We start from the raw sequence: 12,543 nt of genomic DNA on the forward strand, positions 1-12,543 counted from the left end.
CCAAGAAATGTTCCAATGTGAAGACTCACTAATGAGGGCACACTCGTGGGCCGAGTATTTCGGTGATCAATAATCGAGCCTGGGGATTATCGTGCACTGACTCGATGTTCGATTGTTACGATGTAAGCTTTCACAATCTTCCAACTGCGCTTGTTCCATAATTGGTTCGCTGTGGCAAGACGCCGTAGACGATTCGTTGTTCAACTCTAGCTCAAGCCCCCGGACGTACGGACAGCCGGAAAGCATCCGGGTTTTTGGGATTGCGTCGAGCGAACCATTTCGAGATGCCTTTCGGACACGGTCCTCGATCGGTCTTACCACCCGAAGCTTGATGGAGCTTCGACCCTCACGATCCGATCCTCACCTCGTTCACCATTTACAGCCACAGCTTCGAACTTCAAACTGTTACGAATCCAAACGCACGATATGGCTGTCCAATGGGGGATTGGGGGTTTGCTCCGGATCTGCCCGTCGCCTGGATGAGAGCCGTATTAATCAACTTTACACCCCATATGCCATGGTGATGGGCGTGTGTTTGTGTGTGTGGACTGGCCGGGCGTTTGACTTCACTTTGCTGCACCTCGGTGTGTTGATGGTGTCAAAATATTTTTATGCCCTCCGGCACACACACACACTGCGAGCCGTGAATAGATCACACCCCAGGAGGTGCTTTCACGGTGCTGCATTGCGCTTCTTCGGTGGATGATTTTAATGGGAAAAAAGAGCAAGGTAAGCGTAGCTCACCGTGATCTGTCGGGAAGCATAAAGTAAGAGTAAAGTACAGCCTTCGTAGAACCTTATGTTTGGTTGGAATTTAAATTTTCAAAACAAACTGTACAAATCACATCGCTCTGCTAGACAAAACCGTTGTTAAAACCGCTTTGTGTGCGCAACACGATCATAAAAAAGGCCGGAGAAACACATCTTCACTTCTGACCTCCACCAGTTTCGCCATCCGTCGTCATAATCGCGTGGACGCATCAACGTTTCTGAATGGTTTAATTAGTGTGTTCGAGGCTGCACTATGGTCTTATATGTTTGTCTGCACTGCTTTGTCTACACCCGTGGCATGAGGGTGACTTTCTCTTCCACGGGCAGGGTGCTCTGCCATTTCCCTGGCACTGAGTTTTCGTCCAAGTTTTTCACATCCACACTGTTATCTTATCGCTTTCGTTCGGGCGTCTGTCGACACAAGGCAGGTTCAGTTCGGGTTCAGTTCCTTCACTGGCGTGGCACACGACCCTCACTTCCTTTTCGTACCCTGCCGGGGTGTAGTAAAAGTCTTCCCAAACGTTCGTTCGTCATCTGCATGAATTGTTAGGTTTGATCTGCTTTTTACATCTCGTGCGTTTCGATCGAAAGATGAAGCAATATTTCATTATTCAGCCCCCGTTCGTTTCCATCCACGGCACGGGTTTGTTTCGAGTGGGGGCTGATTGTAACGGACCGATAGGTGGATGCATTTTGTTTTATTTTAATTTTTTTCGGTGAGTTTAGGTTGGACTGGGTAACCAAAATGAGGCTTCTTTCTCTTGTTCCTAAGCTGATCTATTTCTTTTCCAGGGAGATTTTGGTGATGGTTAGATTACGAGGTGCGTGGTTTAAAGCGGAGTGAGGGTAAACAAAAACATAGATTTATCATCTTTATCCCACTCGCACACATACATACATAAGTGAATGGAATAGTGATGGAATCAGATAAGAGCGATGCGTCTGGCGATTACTGAACCAGAAGAAATGATGTATTGTTTTCATTTAGTTAGCACTGAATTTTTGTGATTTTAAAATAATATAGTTTAAATTCTAGTCAAAAAAATCAACAAAATGTATGAAAATGAAACTATTTAATAATTACAATTGATCAAAAGCGTGTTTTTCCTATTATCCGCAACGATGCCCATGCCCGAAGACACAGCCGATTGCGCCACTGCTTGCACTTAAAATAATTGATTAGTTAATTTTCTCTTTATCTTATCGCACGTTGCATTCTCTGCGTTTGTAAACCCTTTTTGTTTTGGTTTGTTTGTTATGTCTGTATAATATCGTAACCACATATGCTCCTCAGATACCCCAAGTGCCACGGTTGAGGGCAAAGCGACGCGAAGAATGTGTAAACATTTCATCAGATAAAGCCCGATGCTGATGAATTTGATTGATATTTGCTGCGCGCTACCCGCAACAAATTGCATCGCTCCAAGGAAACAATGTGTATATTCCCTTTACACAAACACACACAAACACACGTACCCAAAGCAATGAAAAGATACAAAATTAAAACTCCATGCAACCAATGCGAAGGACTTCGCAACGGGTGCGTGTTACTTGCAAGCTATGCAGATATGTTTAGTCATGTCTTCTGTTCTTGTGGCCTGTTTCCGGCGCTGTGTGGCTCCCTTTGCTAGGGCAGAGTGGTAACTAATTTATAGAGACGCTGGAACGTAGCGAGAAATTTCAGCTTATCGGTCCGGCATCGCATCGAATCCGGCAGTGGCGCAGCGATGCAATCAAAACCGACGGCTTGGCCCGGGAACGATCATTAGCAAGCGCGTTGCTGCAACGCTTGTGTGCGAACTCATTAGAGGGCAGGGGGTTGTTGGGACCGGATCGGAACGTTCGGATGGCATCGATTAATCATGCGACTAACTACCTGCAGTGGTGACGTGGCTGTCGTGAACACACTTGCTTGGAACAGGTGTTCGGCTCATTTCGAGCCCAGTGTGCGGTTCCGATCGTTCTTGGAGGCCCCGCGATGGTTAAGGGATAGGGTCGGCCCCTGATACCAGGAAACCAACACGCTTGGTGCGATGTCGTTGTGGAACTCCTTTTGTACACACTGGGCTTGGGGCTTTCAGGTGCCTAGGTCAGCATTATTATTTGTCGCAGCACGTCAAACACGAACGAGTTTGTCTTTGAGCGTTTGTTTTTAGTTCGGTGAAGGGAAGCGCGCTGACAGCTTTCAAGCAGGCAGTTGCAGCAGACGTGCAGCGAGTGCATAATGCCATCAGCCCGTTGCAATGTCCCGTTTGGGTTCGGAGAACTGCCCTGCGCTAGATGTTATGTTTTCTCTGAACCACCGCACAAGTGAGACTTGTTTCATTGATGAAACTTTACCAAGGATGGATGGAGTTGCTTTGCTTAGAGGGTACTGCCTACCCCGGCTGGTGCGTTTGCTTTGGCGAGCGGACAAGGTTACAAAGAAAGGGGCGCGCGTTATGGTTCTTTATTTAATGAAATTGAATGCTAAGCATTCCTTCGCTCCACTCAACACATTCCCCGATTAGAAGAGCGCTGAAGGTTTTCAATGTACATAGCGAGCATTGCTTATTTGCCTCTAACTAACCTTGGTTAGCCAGTAGCCTGCAGTAGCCTGAAGAGTTAATCCACCAGTCGCCTCGTTAACTGATAGCAGCAGGTACGGATCGATGGGATTATGTTGCCGTCCATAACCCTTTTTCATTCCCTTCGTCACCCCGAGAACGGGTCCGGTGAGGTTAAATATTTAAACGGTGCCGTGTGCAAGGTCCGTCAAAAAGGGATTGCCGAAGCTTCTCCACAAAACCATCATCAAACCGAGCCCAATGCCTATTAGACTGTTGACGTTGACATTAAGCGGACGGCGGCATGAAATATGAACTTACCGGTGTTTCGGGTGCACACACCGCACTGTGCTTAGACAGCTTCTGTCTGCACCGGGATTAAGATGACCCGGTCGATTCTTGCTTGCTTGAAAGCAAAGGGTAATCAACATGCCCGTCACCGTAGTTGCGTATTGAATTTCCGGTTTGTGTACTCCTTTGGGGAAGGTTTTTTTTTTCGGCAACGTGATTCATCGTGAAGGGCTCTGTTTTATGTGCTAGTGATGGCATCGCAAGGTCGTCTTCAAGGATGTCAGAGTGATGTGATTGGCGTCATCATCGTTAGGCCGCATCGAAGAGGATGTTATCGCAAAAAGCAGAATCTTTTTTTCTGTCTTTCATTACGCGACACACACACCCACTTGAGCAAATGGACGGAAATATCAAATTGTAAATAACAAAAAAAAAGCGCAGTTTGTGTCATCAAGCGGTGTGAATACCCTCGCGCAAGTTTAGCGCATTTCGCGCAGACACATCGGCGCTGCGACAAAATGCGGTCGGCCAACGTGGCCCTTTACGTGGCCCCATTTCTACTCGTGTTCTGTTGTTGTGTGGGTTTGAACAGTGTCTCATAGTTTGTCCTCATCAGTGCAAGCAACGTGTTTTTTTATCTAGTTTTCAAAACTGATAAGCCCGCACTCTCGCACTGGAGGCGTCGTGGCCCGCAACTTGTGTTGTTCGTGAAACGCACTTCAAGATAAGATCAACATTTACCTTTTTTTGTTGGTTTGTCGGTGGGATGCCCGGACGGGTAACAAACAATTCAGCAACCTGTACCTTTTGAGTTGGGGCGTGTTGGTCGTTGTAGGTCGTTTTTTGTGTGTGTATGTGCTGCTTCGTTTGCCGGGAAATAAAATCTCCAATGGCGGCCGGTTCATGTGACAGTTGTGGGCCAGAGTGGCCACCCCCGGAACGAATGGCAGGCTTGTGTGGCTTTGTCGGCTTCTTCGTTTGTTCCCCAACCGGTATGGACAGTTTCTATCGATCGTGCCCCGAAATGAAGAGCCCCGAAAAGTGGAGTGGCTTGCTTTTCAATGAAAGTGATTGTTTTGTTTTAAGGGTTTTTGTGGCGTGCTGCAGATTTGGGTCACTAAATCAGATTTAGATTTAATTTTCGAATGTAACTTCATTTGGATGTTTTCTTTTTTTTACATTATTTGGCAAACCTTGACATTCTTCTTGATTTTTAGCAAGCTAGCAAGCCTGGTATGTGATGTAAAAAATGCCAACTTCCCTATATACATAGGGTAGCTGCAGCGATAAGGCTTCACCGTAGGGTAAAGGTGACACGCATGAAAATAGTCCTTTCTGGTATGGTTCTCCAATTTCAAAGTGTTGCATTCCTGGTTTAAGAGGCCACTTCCTGCCCACTGAAACCATAGCGGATGTAACTAAAAAAAAGGTTCCAAGGGTATCAAGTTAAGTCCGTTCGTCTTCCGAAGCCTTTAACTTTGTCTAAAAAGAGCATAAATGCGTAAGCAAACCATTTTGCTTTCGAATACTTTGATTTGTGCAAATTAAGTTGTGCTGTTGCGATAGGAAACACTTCTTCCAGCATTAAACGTATTCCTCTGCCGTCTTAAGGCTTAACGCTTTTACTTCTCCGCACTCTATCTCACCAAGGCGTGAGTGTAGCATACAACCGAGATTAAACCGACTGTAATCCGTAGCAATTTGTTGTTGCCGGGTTTAATTTTCCCCTCCCAGTGATCTAGTGTGTGTGTGTTTCTATCGAAGGAAACCATGATCTCAAGGGTTTGGTTGCTGGTGACTTCATCGGACGGATCGCCCCGTGCCCCGTGCACGATCATCCGGTGCGGTATTTGTGTCAAGCCCTTCAAGCAGGAAAATCTCACTCAGCGTTTGCATGAATGAAGCCGCAAACAAACACAACCACACACACACACACTGTCCGTGAAACAACAGTGTGTCGGTGGGTCTGATTACCCGGGGGGGTTGAGGCAGACGTATTGGGGCGCTTTTGCACAAGCGGTACCACATTGCGGTGAAGCCTTCGAGAGGTTTTCAAACAAATCTGATCTGGTTGCATCTGACACAGTGGTGGGGAGGGTAGGGCGAGGGAGGGGTCATTGCGGCCAAAGTTCCAGTGCAGTGCTGCGAAGTCGTGTGAAACTCGGCGACGATTCGAACGGCGAGTGATGGGCATTTGGCACGTACGGGGGTTTCGATCGAGGGGGCTGCAATCGGCTTAATGGCTTCAATTAGTTAAGCGAAAGACAGACACACTCACATAATTGTCGCAGGTTGGAATTGCAATGATGCACTGACCGGTTGGCGTTAAGCAATCGGTTAAGCGATCGGCCAGGGCAGTGTAGTTCAATAGCCACGTGTGATGTGATTTGTTGGATTTGCAATAGCATGCGCTTAAGCGTTATGTTATGTCCATCTATGCCCCTGAAAGTAATTAAATATTTTTAAATGTCTTCAAGCTTTAAATATCTTTACAAATGCTCTGTACAATGTTTATTGGCAAGCGTTAGATATCTAATCCGACAGGGAATAAACAACTCATACGATGCGTTGGTCTGTCAGTGGATGTTAATTTTAGCATCTGGAGTCCTCTTCAGGTAGCCCAGATGAACCCAATGTGAATGATCTCTATTTATATGATTAAATTGAATGCAGGAGACGCTTCGGATAGGCTTCTTCCATGCACCTCCACCGAACAATTGCTTCTCACACTAACGCCGTTACTCGTTACACTTTGCGTTTACTACACGCACGGGAATGAAAAAACATAACATGCGTGTACTATTTGCCCGTCGTAACAACTTCCTGCATAATCGCTAGACACGCGGTACGCGCCTCGGTACCCGTCCTCGGCGAAGCGGGGGACTCCTGGTGTCACTTTTCCAAACCGACAGCGTTGCACTTGGGTGCTGTGGCTGTGCGTGTGCTGCTATTATGACATGACATGAAGGCCTAGCGTTGGCAAACGGAAACGACTCATTTGACAAATGAGTGACCGAGGCGACACGACCTCGTTTGAGGAGCGAGCGTAAGCAACCGAAACAAAAACCCAATGCACCACCAGTGCGATAGCGTCCAGGCCAGGCTGCCGGTGGTGAAAGTGCACCGCCAGAGAATGCATCAGCATGCACGGCACAAGTGCAGTGAGGACTTTCGCCTCTTTGTGGCTCGTTTTGCGCGTCTGGGTAGGGTGAAAAACAGAAACCGGGCCCAGCCTCCCGGGCCGGAAGAAGCTCCGGCTGGAATTGGAAGAAATGCGCTGTCTACGCGCCTGATACTGCGCTAAGAAAGCGGCAATTGGACGCAACGAGATGACAAATTAGTTGAATAATAATGCAAATGAGCATCGGTCGATGACGCGTGGATTAAATCTCGCGTGGATCTTGCCTGGCTAGCTAACCGGGCAGGCTGCATTACGTCGGGCCACGTCGTGGGTTACTTCACCGCGGTGTGGGTTTTGTTACGCACCGACATCGGGGACGATCGGGCGCCATCGGATTGCAGGCCGATGTTGGCAGCGCTGTGGAGATGGTTGGGTTTGCATTGGCCACACCGTTGCTGGGTGCACCGTCCGGTCGAGGAAGTGAACGGCCCAATCGGCTGACCTTCAACTTGTAATCCGACAATCGGCGAGCTTCTACTAGTTGTGTGTGTGTGTGTGTGTGTGTGTGTGTGTGAGTGTGTGTGTGTTTGTGTGTAATTTTCGTCATTTTCTTTAGCGCGGTTAGTTATCTTCCTCTCGCGTAAGTGTCTGATTTTACAGGATCTCTCTCCCCTCTTCAATGGTGCGTAAAGTCACTGGAGGCGTCACGATGGGGACCAGTGCGATAAATTGTTTTCATTTCTGTCGTCTCATCAGCCAAGCCGGGCGAGTGGAACGAAGTTGCGATAGGAGCGAGAGAGAAAAAAAAACGATCTGTTTTAGTCGGTTTTACGCGTGTACTTACGCTTGTACAACCGGCCGTTTCTGTTCTACTGTCGCCGTAAACGATCGAACGAACGATCGTTTGTAGTACACTGGTGTCGTTTGGTCGCGAATGGGCGCCGTGATGAGGCAAGACTTCTTTTATGATGATCCGGCGTTCTTAAAGTAGGGCCGCGTGTAATTACGCCTGAGCTCGTTTTAATCGTAGCGCCTTGCATTTTTTTTTCGCTCCCCAGTATGAAGGGTACTGGCCGCTACGCGCGTCTTCTGTGGAGCCTTGTAGAGCTGAGCTGGATGTGGATTGTCTAGGCAGAGTGGAATGTCTCTTAAGTTTATGCGAGAATAACTGGACTGGTGGTAATAAGTTTGTGAAGTAGGTTGCATTTTTATGCAATTATGTGATTAATCACATTTAAAGTTGGATTATGTCCTGCTGGTATATTTGCATGCATTTGGAAATTATTGCTGGTTTAGTGATTGTAAAACATAGCTTTTACTTAGCAGGAATGCATGAAGCATTTAACAGAGAACCTTTATTATTAGGACGCAATTGAATGCATGGTAGGATACTCCTTCGAAATAAATTCACTCATGTCATGCAAAATCGCATGCACTGGTCAAACACGCAGGGAGTGGTCGATTGATTGACATGAAGGCATGGTGGGTTGTTAGAGGGAATAAATGCACTTCTTGCTTCATTTTGTTTTTGGACCATGATTTCCATCTTGACATGCTAATGTTCTAAGGTATAGAATTATTATATTTTCCATACCACAATCTGCACCATCCCCACGAATGCACTTGGACACTTCCTTTCTCTCCCGGTTGCTGATGGAATTTGATCTTACTCCACTTTGCTCGACTGTTGAAGCTGATTTCAATGTGCGTGACGTTGGCTGCTGCTGCTGCTACCCAAAATGCTGCCACAAGGATTGGACGAAAACGCCATAAAACATTAAACGCAGTCCAGCGGTGAAAGGCAAAACGATCGTAATTTGTCGGTCAGTTTGAGCCGTCTGCGAGCTTGTCTTCTTTGCTGGTTGAGTGGGAAATGCGATTCTTGCAGCGGAATTATCATACCGTCGAAAGACAGGGGTACATCCCCTCGAGGGTCAATAGGGAGGCAGAAGGTGTACAAGATGTGATGCTTCAAAGGGCCGATCGCATGTTTGGAGCATTAGTGTTAGATTGTTGCGCTGAGTTCGTGCTGCTGAGATTCTGATCAAACGCTTGCGAGTCATGCTTGAAAGTGCTTCAGAACATTAGGAAGAAAACAAAGTTCGAGTTGAGTCCCTTAGTTCTATTTATGTTTCACAAGTACGTTAAAGTTTGATATATTTTCTCACAAAACTCTTCACTATTTACACCACCAAGAGCATCAAATCACTGCTTATGCACGTCTTGCACGACGAGCTGTTTCGTATTGAACTCAGCTCCCATGAACCTTCGCTAGAACGTGGAATGGAAGCTGAGCACAGCGTGGAGCAATAATTTCCTCCAGTTAGATCTTTGCAGTGGTCCCACCAGCCAGCAGACACTGAAATCATAATTATTATTTCCATGGTAAGAGGCAGGTAGAACACAAAAAGCAGAAGAAGCAATCGCAGCAATTCAGCCAGTCCTCGGTACGCGATCGTGCTGATGCTAACTGAGCTCTCTAACTCTTTCCTCGCTCGAGGTACGAAGCTTTCTGGTTTGCCCAAATGTTTTCGCTACGGGTTCGCTCTTCCCTTGCCCCAAACCAACGCCAAACGAACAGCTAGCGTATTCTGGTGAGTGTTTGTGGTTTGTATTTTTTCTAACGCATTTTGGAGGCCTAGCGAGACAAATCGTACGATTTGAAAAGGTTGCTGCCAGCAACGCCAGCGTTCCCAGAAACGACTGTAGAAGGGTAAATGTGGAACATATCGACGCGGGTTTGCCCCCGGTGTCGACGGCAAGGTCGACGGGACGCGAGTTCAAGGCAACGCCGCCTGTGTACCATCTTATCATGCTCGCATGTGGAAGGCGAAGAGGAAACCGTTTCGCGCCTCGTTCGGGCTGTGTTGGTTGTTCGTTTGGTGTCGTTTCCAAGTGTGAGTGTTGTTTGGTTCAGTTTTGAATTTGTTTTACGTGGTTTTTTTTTCTTTGCTTACAACGTTGTCGGATGTTTCGTTCGTTCGCTTGCTGATTGCTTCCAGATGATAGTGGAACTTGTGATGCAGCGAGGCGTAGAATATGGTTTCTTTGCTGTAGGCCGTACTTTGTTGGTTGTTTTGTTTGCAGTTTGCATTTTATGATGCTAGTTGCTTTGTTTTATTACAAACTTGCTGAACTTTTGACATTTCTGATAATGTTAATAATAAACATAAAGTATGTAAAGTTATCAACATTTTGATGTTCATTTCGACAAATATGAAATTATCCAAGCATCCCCTAATTGTAAAATATGATTCTCATTTTTTGAAAAGATGGCTTTTGCATCACCGAAAACGGCGGGCGAAATGTGCTGCGACTGCGAGTATAAATATATTTTCAATAATGTGCCGTAAATAATCCCCACAGAAGAACCATTTTTTCGCACACTCATCTGCATCTGGAAGGGTGAGCGGAATTTGGGATTAATGAAGACATCTCGATAAGTGTGTGCCGCTCGTTCCGTTCGACATGTCCGTGAATTGAATCGCCAGAAAAAAAACCTTCCGCCTGATAGAGTTGTTAAAGCCGTTTTGCTGCCGAAAATCATGCTCCGTTCATATGTTGGCTTTTTATGAATATTGTGCTTCGGCAGTCAAAGAAGCTACAGGAATTGACGTTTTTAATAATAACGCTGAACAGCAGCAACAAAAATGGAAAGGAAACGAAACACGGTAGTCAGTGGAGAAGGGTGGCGACACCACGGCGAGAGTGTCAGAATGATCGGAAGACTATACAAACGAAGTACATGGGCTTGCAATCGGGAGACGTTCAACAATATCTGATCTTCCTCCAGGTGCAGCGCTTAAGTTGCTTTGGTTTTGCGAATGCACTCACGATGATGTGCGGTGGGGAATGAATGGAGAGGGAAATATCAGACAGAATTAACCCGCTGTTCGGCCCAGCTACGTTCCGGATGATAAATTACAATGACTTTGGACATTTTTGGGCAGCTCCGTCGGGCAGCTCCGCCTTGTGTCGCCAGTTCGCGCGGTTTCACGGTACGCTGATCAATCCGTGGGAGGCTGCGGTTGTGCAAAACTGGACAATGTAAATCCCGGCAAAGTGGGGGTGGTTCAGCGAGTGGGCCGAAAAGAGGAAATGTGTGTTTTTTGTTATCTCTATGCCCAAAAGATGCCTGCCTTGCTTGTATTGTTCCTGTGCAAGCATACACGAGTGCACGAGGACGAACCATGCAGGAAGAAGCTGAAAAGCGCAGGAAGACGCTAAGGCTTTGTGTGGGAATTATAATCAACGCACCGAGCGCGAACTATATAAAACTGCATACAATCGGTGTGCAAACGACCGGGATCGAAGTACTACGGGAGCAACTGATCGGCCCCTACCCCTTCCGACATTGATCGTTCTTATTCTTGATTGCCGCGAGCATGACTTTTTAATCCTCAACCCGTTGGGAAGTTGGTTTGCATTCGGTGTCTTGTTTTGTTTCCCCCTTCTCAAGCCCTCTGATCGGTCCCCTTTGTCGCCTTCATTTAACAATCTTTGCAAAAGCTGGACAATTCTTGGCAGTGCTTCGGGGTGGAAAGATTTATGCACACCTTCCTGTTGGCTGTTATGCTGTGCGTCCCCTCGCGATTCTGTACGGTGTGTGAAGTATCGTGTTCATTAATTAATTCGCGATTCACAGGGCATGATTTTGGGGCTTTATTTTCGCTTTCGTTATGTCCGATCGTTTTATTGTCCCTTTCAGGAAGTCTTCGTTGTCTTGGGTTGATTGAAAAAAGAACGAAAAGGAGGCACAATTAAGGAAGTCTAGCGAGTCTTATGGTTCGCCGGGTAGGGTGTATCGAAAGAATAGTGAATTGCACGGTTCTGCTAGCGACGGAGCTGTCTTCGCTCATTCGCAACGTCTCTCAGCTGTCAAGGGAGGTGATGCTTTCAAACATTGAAGTGGAAGCATCACCGGTAGCCCGTAGAGGAGTGTTGTTTTAGCTTCGCAATAAATCTATAAAAAATGCTCGATCGAATCCCGGAACTCTGATCGCTGATCGTAGCTGAGAGATGATGAGGTCATGCGAGAATAATCAATTGTCGATCGAAGGGGTGGCGTTGGCAGCTCTCCCTGCTCTAACCGGACATTACGATGCGATGGCTGTGTGAATAGTTTCGTAGATTATTGTGATGATCAGATGTTTTACATTTTCAACATGAAACATTGGCTAAGATCGTCATATAGCAGGTGTTATTTACTATCTGTACCATTGATATTGGTTGTCTTTTTAATCATTTTTATTGTAATTTAATCTTTAAGTTCCTTCCTTCCTTCCAGATCAAAACGTATCGGTTTGCCATGTTTAAGATAAGCTACAAAACCGAAATTAATGATGAATACTGAACCAATTTACGTTGCGAGCCTCGATTATCATGTAGGCATTATTGCAAGTGATTTATTGTTCATCAACAGTTTTGGTATTCATTTATATTCAATACAATTTCCAGCGTTATTTACAACTTTCTCGCACCAAGCCACACAAGACTGCGGCAGGCATTTGATAGGCACGGTGATGAATGTTGTGATAAACTGTGCATATTTTTCGGTTTCCTCACTCCAACTACAAAAAATCACATGTAGTCATCACATCGTGCGTCATTGTTCAGCCGTACTATCACGAGCTTTGGTGTACCTACGTGCTTCTCGGCACGATCGCGAAGTTCGCGCGTTTCCAATATGCGCTAGGGTTGTGCATTGCGCATTGTTGATGCTGGTGCTGCTGCTGCTTCCTCTGTACAAAACGGTTCTGATTGCACTTATCACATCGGGTGCTTTGTGTACGAATGTTCAAGGAATTGTTGAGA

The 12,543-nt window shown here is 46.3% G+C and overlaps 1 protein-coding gene across 2 annotated transcripts in view; it reads left to right on the forward strand.

Moving 5' to 3' along the window:
- Positions 1–12,543, forward strand: part of LOC1273536 (semaphorin-5A) — a 112,796-nt gene that overhangs the window by 10,152 nt on the left and 90,101 nt on the right. The gene's annotated exons all lie outside the window — the stretch shown is intronic.

This window comes from Anopheles gambiae, chromosome 2 (genome assembly GCF_943734735.2).
Source record: "Anopheles gambiae chromosome 2, idAnoGambNW_F1_1, whole genome shotgun sequence".
Lineage (NCBI taxonomy): Eukaryota > Metazoa > Arthropoda > Insecta > Diptera > Culicidae > Anopheles > Anopheles gambiae.